This window comes from Oncorhynchus gorbuscha, linkage group LG12 (genome assembly GCF_021184085.1).
Source record: "Oncorhynchus gorbuscha isolate QuinsamMale2020 ecotype Even-year linkage group LG12, OgorEven_v1.0, whole genome shotgun sequence".
Classification (NCBI taxonomy): domain Eukaryota; kingdom Metazoa; phylum Chordata; class Actinopteri; order Salmoniformes; family Salmonidae; genus Oncorhynchus; species Oncorhynchus gorbuscha.
Genome location: NC_060184.1, coordinates 29345018 through 29358722, shown reverse-complemented (window position 1 = coordinate 29358722; position 13705 = coordinate 29345018). Strand labels below are relative to the sequence as shown.

Sequence of the window (13705 nt, the reverse complement as noted above, 5' to 3'; positions counted from 1 at the left end):
GTCCCTGACCTGTTTGGAGAGCTCCTTGATCTTCATGGTGCCACTTGCTTGGTGGTGCCCCTTGCTTAGTGGTGTTGCAGACTCTGGGGCCTTTCAGAACATGTGTATATGTACTGAGATCATGGGACAGATCATGTGGCAGATCATGTGACAGACTGCACACAGGTAGACTTTAACTAATTATGTTACTTGTGAAGGTAATTAGTTGCACCAGATCTTATTTGGGGGCGAATACATATTGGGGGTGAATACATATGCACCCACTACTCTGTTTTAAATTTATTTCACTTCACCAATTTGTACTATTTCGTGTATGTCCATCGCATGAAATCCAAATAGAAATCAAAATCAAATAAATAACAGGTTGTAATGCAAAAAATAGGAAAAATGCAAAGGGGGCTGAATACTTTTGCAAGAAACTGTATATCTCATTTGCCTGATGACTCAAACGGAATTCTTCCACTGCTCCACTGCATGCATTGTTCGCTACATACTTCAGTTGAAGACTGCCATCATTAAAGTCGTTTGTGGGGAGTCAAACGGGGGGGTGTTGTACAAAACAAAGTCAGAGATTGGTTAGAGATGATCCAATCAAGAGTATCAAAGCCAATGACACATTTTCAAAACGCCGCTTTACCCAAGTTTGTTCTGCTCTGGCCCAACCCATTGGTTTCTGGGACCAATAAGAGGGTCTAGAATGGATTTCCATTCTAGTAATAGTTGGGGAGGTACTCAGATCAGGACTCATTGCAGAAAAGAAACTAACGTCCCTGGGTGTGGTGTAGAGTTTGGCCAGCCAGGCAAATAAGTCATGCATGTACACGTTTAAGTTTAGGAAATTCATAACCGCACTACCAATTTGCAGAAAAGACGCAAAATCATGCGGCCCAGAAAATCAAATACCAGCATTTCTAAAAGATCGGTTTTTTTGGTCATCTTTTCATAGGGGTAAAATTATATCAGTAATTCAAGACATATTCGTCGATAGCTTCAAACAATGGCAAAAGAAAAGACGCAAATATAATCTTGGCCTAAATTGCTGGGAGAGTCCAGATAAAACAGCTCAGTTGAGCTAAGCTCTCCTGCAGAGCTTGTAATAATGATACTTCCACATGAATGCAAACAAACAGTGGAATTGAAGAGAAAAATGAGGGAGATGGAGGAGAAAATAGCAGAGGGAGGGTGAGGCAGGGCAGAGATCAGAGGTAATTACAGTCACCCGGTTTGGTGCATAATCCTATTTTAGCTGCAAAGAAGAACAGAGCGTGATCGGAGGGAAACAAAATGGAAAAAGGAGAACAAGACAAGAACTACTCTACTTTTCCTCCACGTTCTGTACTGTATACAAAAGTAACTGGCTCATATGTCATGTACAGCATTAACATGGGCGTGGTGCCGATTGACAATGGTCAAGACCGTTCACTAACCAAATAGGCAAAAAGTCTAGCCCATCTCCATCTTGGGGCCACAAAAACTACATGCATGTGACCACGCAACAATAGTTTATCTAGATTTTTCATAGCTGTCTATTTACCACCACAAACTGATGCTGTCACTAATATCACACCTAATGATCTGTATAGGGCCATAAGCAAACAAGAAAATGCACATCCAGAGGTGACGCTCCTAGTGGCCGGTCATTTTAATACAGCGGAACTGAAATCCCTCTTACCTTAATTTTACCAGCATGTCACCTGCGCAAGATCACATTTACCCCACACACAGAGACGTAAACAAAGCTCTCCCTCCCTCGCATACAAAACAGACTGGAATATGTTCCAGGATTCATCTGATTGCATTGAGGAGTTTACCACATATATCCCTGGCTTCATTAAAAAGTGCATCGACGAAGTCATCATAACAATAATGTACATATCCCAGCCAGAAGCCATGGACTACAGGAAACATCTGCACTGAGCTCGAGACTAGAGCTGCCACTTTCAAGAGCGGGACACTAATAAGACAAACTGGAAACGTCAATACAGGAATAAGATTGGGTTTGCAAACCCTACCACATCCAACAATCACAGAATATAAAGGGAAACCCAACCATGAGCTGCCGGTGACCCAAGCGTACCAGATGAGCTAAATTCCTTATATGCTTGCGTCGAGGCAAAAAAAGATAGGTGCAGTGAAATGTGTTGCTTTACATGGTCAGCCAAGTAGTACAGTACTCTGGAGAAAAGTAGGGTTAAGTGTCTTGGTCAAGGCAAGACCATTGATTCAATATATTCTCTAAATTTGATTTGTTTACGAAGTATCCCTAAAGTGTTCTCCCATTTTAGGGTCAGGTGTGGTCACCCGTCTGACCCGTCAATCCCAAGTGGACGAGGCGAGACGAGGGCAGGGTGTGGTGGGAGCACCCTGGTGACAGACAGGGACTCAGTGGATAAGTGACGCTAAATGAAGCCATTGTCTGTCCGAAGTGAAGCACACTGTGCAGAGAAAGAGACATTCAAACAGCCACACAGGCCCATTGTTGTTTCCATTGCCAACAGGGTCCTATCGCATACTGTATGGTGGGCCTGCACAATGTTGGTCCTCTGAAACTGCTGTAGTACCAAACACCATAGTATGGTACAGTCAGATGTAGTAGTGCCATACATCACTTGCTAAATCACTTAGAAATGTTCCACTATCTATAAGGGTTTCTCAACTCTGGTGTCAGAGTATCACTATTGTTTCATAAAGTCTCAATACATTATGAAAGTGGATGTCCCAAACATCCACATTTTGAGAAATGAGAGCATTGTTGCTCTGGCTAACTTGAAATGGGTTCAAGCTCTTATACTCTGAAACAAGGGGGATACCTACTCAGTTGTTCAACTGACTGCATTCAACTGAAATGTGTCTCCCGCTTTTAACAAGCACACTACTTAGGTGTCTACTCTCATGTTCAACTGGAGTAAAGTCCAGCATTCAATGGCTCCAGGATCAACAATGATCGACTGGAGTATGCAGCCATTAGAACGTCCACTTTGTAGCCCCCGCTAATGTTTTATCAGTCATTGTTGGAAATATCCATTTATGAATTTAATGTCAAATTCTCTTGTTATTTTTTTAAAAGCTCCCATTTTGGACTTGGCGAGGACTGTAGATGGTTTAATTACATTTATGCATACATTGACTCATAATGCAATAAACCATCTACAGTCCTCTCCCAGCGGAGAAACATTCTAACCCGGCATCCTTTAGTGCAGGGGTCCCCAAACTTTTTCCTGTGAGGGCCACATAACTTTTCCCTTCTCTGATGGGGGGCCGGTGTCAGTCTGTAACAGAAAAAGTGTGACGATCGTAGGGGAGCTTAAAAAATGTATTGTTTTCCAGAAAGCCACACATAACTAAATAACCCTTTCCAGGTTCTTTACAGAAAAAAAGTCAGGAAACAAATAATAACACTATTAATGAAATAAATAATAACTAAATAACCCTCTCTGAGTTCTTCAAGGAAAAAACAGGAAATAAATAATAACTAAATAACTCTCTCTGGGTTCTTCATAGAAAAAAAAAGCCATGGAACATTAACTTTCTGTCGTGCCATGCACAATCTTAACAGATAAAAGTTCAGCTCAGTTGTCAGAGCAGAATCTCTCTGACACATATGAGCAGTCTCTTAAAGTTCTTGTGTTCCTTCCTTATAATCCTTTTGTAGGTTCCAGTAGGCTTGTAGACACCGCTGTTTGCAGCTCTCTCATCAACTTCCCTGTGAAAACCACAAAAGAAGCAGGTTGAGAAACTGAACTAAGTGATACAGCACCTACACAGCACAATACATTTCACTACCAGTATGGTTGTAAAGATGGATTTTATCCCAGTAGATTTTATTATGATTATATTTGTTTATGCTCAGAATGACTCATTCAAGTCAGAAAAGTAGCTTACCTATGTATGTTCATCAGTGTGAACTGTGGGCCTGCATCTGGCTGGTGAGAAGTTGAATATCAGGTTCCATTCTAGTTACAGCCAGTCTCAAGCACTGATGCAAATGTTCATCTGTCAATCTTGATCTCATCGGGGTTTTCAGCAGTTTCATGCGAGAAAAGGTTTTCTCGCAGATATACGTGCTGCCAAAAACTGTGGACATTTTCATTGCGTGTTTTTTGATGTTTGGATATGTGTCGTTTGGGAGGGCGGCATAGAAGTCAATGAGACTGTTGGGCTTGAATGCGTCTTTCAGAACATCACAGTTCTGTAACTCAGCCAACTCAAACTAATATGAAGTCTGGGCTTCATCAATGTCGGCAACAAAGGGGTTCTGAAAAAGACGGATTTCTTTTGCATGAACATGTAGTTCACTGAATCGCACACCGAACTCCGCCTTCAGCATTTCCAGTGCTTCCACGCACTTTTCAGCTGGGAACGGGACCGCTGGGTTCTCTGTCAACAGGTTTTGGGTAGCAGGAAGATGGACGAAGTTGCGCTTTTTCACTTGTTCCAAAAGCAGCGCTAATTTAACCTCAAATGCTTTTATGTGTGAATACATGTCGCAAATGAGTTTCCCCTCGCCTTGTAGCTGCAAGTTAAGGCTGTTAAGCATTTCTGTCACGTCTGTTAAAAATGCGAGGTGCCATTTCCATTCTGGGTCGATCAGCTCTGGGACCGTTTTGTCTTTTAAATGAAGAAATGCGTTAATTTCGGGTAGCAGCTCCTAAAAACGTCTCAAAACTCTGCCCCGGCTCAGCCATCGGACCTCCGTGTAGTACAGCACATCTCCGTGCGTAGACTCCAGTTCAGACAGGAATTCTTGGAACTGCCTGTGTTTAAGTCCCTTTGCTCTGATGAAGTTTATGCACGACACCACAACCTTCATTACAGAATCCCACGTCAACACTTTGCAGCACAGTGCTTGCTGGTGAATTAGGCAGTGTACTCGTATTCATAGGGGCGGTGAGACCCCTTTTTTCCAACTCCCGGTTCATGCGTCCTATTAAAAAAAAGACCGCGAGTTTCGCCCACCATGCTAGGAGCCCCGTCAGTCGTGATGCTAGCTAGCTTTGACCAGTCCAGGTCCAACTTCTCCATGGTTTGGCACACTTTGTCAAAAATATCCTCTCCCGTTGTAGTCCCTTTGAGACTTTGGAGGGCTGCCAGCTCCTCGCATATCTCAAAGTTTGCGCTAACTCCACGAATAAAAATTAGCAGTTGCGCTGTGTCTTGCACGTACGTGCTCTCATCCAGTGCTAATGAAAAAAAGTCAAATTCTTTCGTCTTCTGCTGCAGCTGGGCATATACATTACTCCCGATTTCTTCAACGCGTCTGGTGATTGTACTCGCCGACAGACTTACGGCATTAAATGCATCTTTCTTCTCGGGACACACCTCCTCCGCGACAGCATCCATACATTTCTTAACAAACTCTCCGTCAGTGAAAGGCTTACCGCTTATTGCTATCAGTTTAGCAACCCGAAAGCTGGCCCGAACGGATGCCTGGTTCAGCTGAGCTTGGCGTACAAATGTATTCTGCTGAGATAGTAGTCCACTTTTTAGCTTTGAGAGTTTGTCTGCTCGTATTTGGCCTTGCAAGCTATCGTACTTGTCTTTGTGACGGGATTCATAGTGTCGGCGAAGATTGTATTCTTTGAATACCGCCACAGTCTCTTGACAGATGAGACAAACAGCCTTTTCTTTGCATTGAACAAAAAAATAATCGTTTGTCCACTGCAGGTTAAATACCCTGCATTCTGAATAAATTTCTCTCTTACCTAACCTTTTCGCCATTATTCCGTTCTCTCTTTGACAGGGCCGGGCCTAGGATTTTTTTTCTGGAGGCCAAATAGGAAAAAATTCGATAGCGTCTCTGGTATTGTTCAGAGGGCCGGGCCAAATGTGCTGACGGGCCGTATCCGGCCCGCGGGCCGTAGTTTGGTGACCACTGCTTTAGTGCATCAGATCTGCACGCTCATCCCTGTCATGTCGTGAATGCCTTTCCTGGCTGCATGCCCTTAGCCTTAGTTATTTTGATAACAGTGAAAATACATTGATCAAATCCATTCATCATAAGTTCAAATGTTTTCTAATCTATTAAACCTCGGTAGTAGTTTCACTACTCTTTCAATGCATTTCTCTGGAAAGATGGCATTGTAGCCAGACAAATACATTGGAAGATGATTGTCAACCAGATCAGAAACACGATGCTCACAACCTGTATCTCCTAAATTGTATCGCTGGTGTATTTTGGTAGAATTTAGGAACGTTTTGCACAATAGACTATAAAAGGTTCACGTCCATTCATTTATACCGTTCATGAATCGTGAAAACACGCATAACTATTATGTGATCGAGAAATGTATACTGAAAACTTTCACCCACTTTTTAGAAAATATAACTCTACCTTTGTTGTGTCAACAATCCAAATAATCCCATGTGTGCACCTTGTTTTTATAAACTTTCACACATATTCCATGATATGGGATTATCCAATGGGCAACCCCACAGCTGTTGATTGCCAGCGATCATAAGTCATGAGGCATATGCTATAATCAATACACAACTTTCAAGGAGTAGAACATTTTTATACCAACATATAAAAGTATAACTTTTCCATTATCACATTCGCTTGCCATACTATTCTCATGAGATCATGCATGCAACTACTGGAACACCCCTGTTGCAACCGAACTGATGGACAATGTCGATTGGCAGGTGGAATTATGACCAATAAGGTTTAAAGTGGGAGGCTCTTTAAAATTGTCCAATGAGGTTGCAAAAAACATGGACACTGCAGTTATTTTTTTTATCCACCCGATGTGGAACAACACAATGAACTCTTGAGCCTACTTTAAAAAACTACCCTTGTATTCTTCCAGTTTAATCTCTTTAAAATAACAAAAAAAATCTCCAACAAAGAACTGAGCCCCCATTCTTCCTTATTCTCCCAAAGATGCTTTCCCTCAGTGTTAGAACAGAAATCGTGACCTGCACTCTTATGTAAACTGGGGCATGAAAACACAATTTTCTTGTACTGTTCCCCCTCCTTTTGCATAAATGACAAGGGAACCAAACAGGGCAAAGTCTCTGAACAGAAGCAGTCACTGCAGATGGATTTTCCTGCTATTTGTCCGGCTAATCCAGCCCTACGACTCAAGGCCAGGCAGTTGAATGGAGTGGAATGGAGCCTGTGGAAGATAGAGAGAGCATCCTCGCATTGCTCCCTTTCCCCTCCCCACTTTCCCAAGGTCGAGCCAGTTGCCATGGCGACTGGCCCAGAGGCGCACACAGGATAAGGAGAAAGGGGTATTGGTTATAAATACCCAAAACAGTCGAATCAGGGGCTTTAAGGAGCCTGACCTTTCTGAGAGCATCTCCAATGAGCTGTCTGTCAGAAGAAGAAATTAATGGAGACAGGTGGCAATGACTTTGTGCTCATGAGAGGAACCTTGAGACTCTATAGAGAAAAGTTATATAATCATCACTCTAAAAAGAGCCCTGCACCTTCGTTGGTTTAATACCAGGGTCTAGTCACCGAGTGACTGCTCATTCTATAAGCCTAGAATTTACGAGTCTACTACTTTTTAGCATGTGATTCATTGACTTGGTCATGAGGTGTATAGATGGCTTGTATATTTCAGAAAACTGTATCCACACCAAGGCATACTGTAGCGAACTCCATTACACACAATCCTTGAGACACAGGACATGCATGGGTGATTTAGGGCTGTATGCCAAGCCACAGATCTACATCTCACATAGTACATTCACTGATGCCCATTAGAGGTATGAAAGATCACTGAAAACCACAGGATATAAAATGTATGATAGTTTTTTTTTTAACCGTGAAGCCATAATAGCCTACTAACCTTCACTGCACTTAATAAAATATTGCACTGATGATACCAAGATGATTTCATAAACTGCTGTGGGCCTCTGGGCCTATTCCCTTATGTAACCAAGACTGAAATGGCTTGCAAAACATAGTCAGTTTAATGCACCACACCATCTAAAAATAAGTTGAATACATGTATACAGAAAACACCAAGGCTGCTGACAATCACTTACCTTTCAGTAGGGCGCTGGACATGAGTAAATGTCCTTAGAATTTTCTCCAGCTCTGCTAATAAATTGTCCACCAAACAGGAATACACTTGCCAACTTTAGTATAAAATCTGAGGGATATCCCGTGTTCCATCTCATACAGGTCAAAAAATAATAATGTTGTCACATGCTTTGTAAACAACAGGTGTAGACTAATGATGAAATGCTTACTTACGGGATCTTCCCAACAAAGGAGAGAGAAAAATATATCATATTTAAAAAAATAATAGCATGAGGAATAAATATACAATGAGTAATGATAACTTTGCTCTATACACGGGGTACCAGTACCGAGTCGATGTGTAGGGGTACGAGGTAATTGAGGTAGATATGTACATACAGTGTAGAGGTCGACCGATTAATCGGAATGGCCGATTAATTAGGGCTGATTTCAAGTTTTCATAACAATCAGAAATCGGTCATTTTGGACACCGATTTTGCTATTTTAATTTTTTTACACCTTTTATTCAATCATTATTTAAGTAGGCAAGTCAGTTAAGAACACATTCTTATTTTCAATGACGGCCTAGGAACGGTGGGTTATCTGCCTTGTTCAGGGGCAGAACGACAGATTTTTACCTTGTCAGCTCGGGGATTCAACCTTGCAACCTTACGGTTAACTAGTCCAATGCTCTAACCACATGCCTCACGAGGACCCCACCTGTTACGCGAATGCAGTAAGAAGCCAAGATAAGTTGCTAGCTAGCATTAAACTTATCTTATAAAAAACAATCAATCAATTAATCAATCATAATCTCTAGTTAACTATACATGGTTGATGATATTACTAGTTTATCTAGCGTGTCCTGCGTTGCATATAATCGATGCAGTGCGCATTCACAAAAAAGGACTGTCGTTGCTCCAACGTGTACCTAACCATAAACACCAATGCCTTTCTTAAAATCAATACACGGAAGTATATATTTTTAAACCTGCATATTTAGCTAAAAGAAATCCAGGTTAGCAGGCAATATTAACCAGGTGAAATTGTGTCACTTCTCTTGCGTTCATTGCACGCAGTGTCAGGGTATATGCCAATTTGTAAGTCGCTCTGGATAAGAGCGTCTGCTAAATGACTTAAATGTAAATGTAAATGTATGCAACAGTTTGGGCCACCTGGTCAATGCGAACTAATTTGCCAGAATTTTACGTAATTATGACATAACATTGAAGGTTGTGAAATGTAACAGGAATAATTAGACTGATGGATGCCACCCGTTAGATAAAATATCTATATAATAGTATTTCACTGAAAGAATAAAACGTTTTGTTTTTGAGATGATAGTTTCCGGATTCAACCATATTAGAGACCTAAGGCTCGCATTTCTGTGTGTTATTATGTTATAATTAAGTCTATGATTTGATAGAGCAGTCTAAGCGATGGTAGGCACCAGCAGGCTCATAAGCATTCATTCAAACAGCACTTTTGTGCGTTTTATTTAAGGTGTAAAAAAAAAAAAGTTTAACAGCCAAATCGGTGTCCAGAAATTGTTATGAAAACTTGAAATCTGCCCTAATTAATCACCCATGCATTTGGAGAGAGTTTCTCCCATTCTTCTCTGCAGATCCTATCAAGCTCTGTCCGGTTGGATGGGGAGCGTCGCTGCACAGCGATTTTCAGGTTTCTCCAGAGATGTTCGATTGGGTTCAAGTCTGGGCCACTCAAGGACATTCAGAGACTTGTCCCGAAACCAATCCTGCATTGTCTTGGCTGTGTGCTTAGGGTCATTGTCCTGCTGGAAGGCAAACCTTCACCCCAGTCTGGAGGTCCTGAGAGCCCTGGAGCAGGTTTTCATCAAGGATCTCTGTACTTTGCATTGATCCTGACTAGTCTCCCAGTCCCTGAAAAATATCCCCACAGCATGATGCTGCCACCCATGCATCACCATAGGGATGGTGCCAGGTTTCCTCCAGACGTGACGCTTGGCATTCAGGCCAAAGAGTTACATCTTGGTTTCATCAGACCAGAGAATGTTGTTTCTCATGGTCTATATAGTCTTTAGGTGCCTTTTGGCAAACTCCAAGCAGGCTGTCATATGCCTTTTACTGAGGAGTGGCTCCCGTCTCACCACTCTACCATAAAGGCCTGATTGGTGGCGTGCTGCAGAGACGGGAGAAACTTCCAGAAGGACAACCATCTCCACAGAGGAACTCTGGAGCTCTGTCAGAGTGACCATTGGGTTCTTGGTCACCTCCCTGACCAAGGCCCTTCTCCCCCGATTGCTCAGTTTGGCCAGGCGGCCAGCTCTAGGTAGAGTCTTGGTGGTTTCAAACTTCTTCAATTTAAGAATAATGGAGGCCACTGTTCTTGGGGACCTTCAATGCTGCAGACATGTGTTGATACCCTTCCCCAGATCTGTGCCTCGACACAATCCTGTCTCAGAGCTCTACGGACAATCCCTTTGATCTCATGGCTGGGTTTTTTGCTCCGACATGCACAGTCAACTGTGGGACCTTTTACAGACAGGTGTGTGCCTTTCCAAGTCAATGTCCAATCAATTGAATGTACCACAGGTGAACTTCAATCAAGTTGTAGAAACAGCCCAAGGAAGATCAATGGAAACAGGATGCAGCTGAGCTCAATTTCGAGTCCCATAGCAAATACTTAGTAAGTAAGGTATTTGGTTTTTCTCTGCTTTGTCATTACGGGATATTGTGTGTAGATTTCTGAGGATTATTGTTATTTGAAATCCATTTTAGAACAAGGCTGTAAAGTGCACCATCGTGCATAAATGTATTTTGTCTCCCTACACCAAATGCGACCACGACACGCAGGGTAAAATATCAAAACAAACGCTGAACCAATGACATTAATTTGGGGACAGGTTGAAAAGCATTAAACATGTATGGTAATTTAGCTAGTTAGCTTGCACTTGCTAGCTAATGTGTCCTATTTAGCTAGCTTGCTGTTGCTAGCTAATTTGTCCTGGGATATAAACATTGACTTGTTATTTTACCTGAACAAGGTTGTTTTACCTGAACTCTACTCCGACAAATTAATCCACACATAAAACGGCCAACCAAATTGTTTCTAGTCATCTCTCCTCCTTCCAAGCTTTTTCATCGTTGAACTTATATGGTGATCAATAGTATTACCACGACTACCAGCAAAACAGTTCGTATTTCAATCACCCATGTGGGTATAAACAATGAAGAGATGGCACGTGGGTACCTGCTTCTATAAACCAATGAGGAGATGGGAGAGGCAGGACTTTCAGCGCGATCTGCGTCAGAAATAGGAATTACTTCTATTTTAGCCCTTGGCATCGCAGACGCTCGTTGGCGCAATAATTGAATAACATGGATTTCTACACTTATTTAGCGACGCTCGCGCACGCGACCGATCTGGTCAGCGTGTCAGAGTTAACGCTAAAAAGGGTCAATGCAGATAGTTAACCAATAGCTACCCGGACTAACTACCAGTATGTACCAGTCTCCTCTGCTACGCCAAACAGTACCTAACCTGTAACGGCTAATGGAGCATCAAATTAGCCCGTTACAGCTACTAAACCAATTGAGTAGGCTAGCCTACGTGGGTGTTTATCTTACATGAGATGCAAACAGCACCTGCAAATTACTGACAGGCTTTGCCAACTCGAACGACATCGAAACTGTTGATGATAAACAATTGATCACAGAGGCTCTCCCGAGCGTCGAACTTCAACACTAGGTATACAAGTTGGGGAAATAGAAGAGTATAGAAAAAGTTAACACAGCAACAACAAATACGCAGGATGTAACCACGTTACACATCAACAGAATTAAATGCGTCCAAAATGCAGTTGTCTCTGATCACTCTAGCCGGTGTCACTGCATCTTTCTGCAGGACAAACAGCACAATAGAATTTCTAAGGGGCCTATCGAAGGTTCTGCACGGATGATGAGCGTATTCAAGAAACTCGTTCAAAAGTCTGCACCAAAAGCATTCTTACCTCGTGTGGGTGCACATTTTTCTGATGATATCCACAAGTACTCCCAGCAAATAATATACTGTTTAATATTGCGCTACCGGTAGACTCAGTATTTTTTGGGATAATCTCAATTACATAGGCATTCTCCTCGCCTCCTACTCAAAAGCCATTGGATTTTTAAAAAGAGGTCCCGCCCTTCTGACCTTATCCTCCAATCGGGATTAATAAGGAGTCGAGGAGATGAGAGAGAACGCGAGGAAAATTCAATAAAATTGTCCCAGTGACATCATCCCCTTTGCGATTATCAAAACGCCAATGTGCATGTTTATAGCGATAAGCGTTTTCTGGGAACTGTAGTTGGACAATGCTACCATCTAGCTTTCTCTCGTGAGTATTACAAACACATTATATTATTTAACCTTGAAGAGCTTCACTGGGCGGATTCGATTATGCTGAGCAGCAGGGCACCGGTCTATGGCCCGTGACGTGAACGGGCAAAAACGGAGAGGAGCACCATTCTCAAATCGATCAGTAATCTGCGCCACTCGGCAATGTTGTCAACAAGGCAGCATATTTTGAGCCGACTTCGCCCTGGGCTTTGATCGGGGCACCTGGCTCACGTCCGGGAGGCAGCCCTGTTACGAAACGAATGCAATCAACTTTCACCCGGTGTACAACACGCGTAACCGGGCGCCCGAGACAGGTTAATCGAATCATCTCACTGCTATATCTTTCTGTTGTGGCTTTTGATACATTTTCCCAGGATTATCAAAATTCCTAGGCTAAAATGATAATAATCAATAAAGCGATATTTTTTTATGTTAGGCTATCTGCTCTGAATATTTTGACAGTATGTTCTTGTTAAGTCAGTAACACCACCAAAGTAGTTGTAGAACTTGGTTACTATCTCAAGTCAATTTATTGCCAAGCTAATCAATTGATTTCATATTTTCACAACCTGCAATTTTCAAGAAATGTATAATGCATAGCAAAAAACTGTATATTGATCATGCAATCTGTCTTACAAGCTGGGTTGTGAAATAAAATAATTATCTAATAAACTTTCTTCAAAAAAAAAGTTTTTATTCAATATGGCCTCTTTTAGCCATTCAGCTTTTAGGTTATTCCACAAATAGTGTCTTTCAAATCAAATGTTATTGGTCGCATACATATATTTAGCAGATGTTATTGCGGATGTAGGAAAATGCTTGTGTTCCTACTTCCAACAGTGCAGTTATATCTAGCAATACACAATAATATACACAAATCTAAAAAAGTGCAATAATGGAATTCAGAAATATAGAAATATTAGGATGAGCAATGTCGGCTTCCAGTGTGTGTCTTGGGATATGCTACATATTCTATCCATATTGCCTATATATCTGAAGAATACATATGGTAGATTAGCATATGTACAGCAATAGTTAAACAGGATAGGCCTTGACTAGAATATACAGTATATACATATGAAATGGGTATAACTGTATGTAAACATTATTAAAGTGACTAATATTCCATTATTAAAGTGACCAGTGTTCCATTACTATGTACCTAGGGCAGCAGCCTCTAAGGTGCATGGTAGAGTAGCCGGGTAGTGACAGTGACTAAATTTCAGGGCAGGGTACCGGCTAGTGTTGAATATTTAACATTCTGATGGAGTTGAGATAGAAGCTGTTTTTCAGTCTCTCAGTCCCAGCTTTGATGCACCTGTACTGACCTTGTGTTCGGGATTGTAGCGGGGTGAACAGGCCGTGGCTCGGGTG

The 13705-nt window shown here is 41.9% G+C and overlaps 1 protein-coding gene across 1 annotated transcript in view; it reads right to left on the bottom strand.

The window, feature by feature from the left end:
• LOC123990850 (disheveled-associated activator of morphogenesis 1-like) overlaps positions 1–12140 on the bottom strand; it is a 127328-nt gene extending 115188 nt beyond the window's left edge. Inside the window, exon 1 of the mRNA XM_046291773.1 lies at positions 11964–12140. The gene's annotated coding sequence lies outside the window, so the exon portion shown is untranslated. The remainder of the gene's footprint in view (positions 1–11963) is intronic.
• Between the last annotated feature and the right edge of the window lie 1565 nt (positions 12141–13705).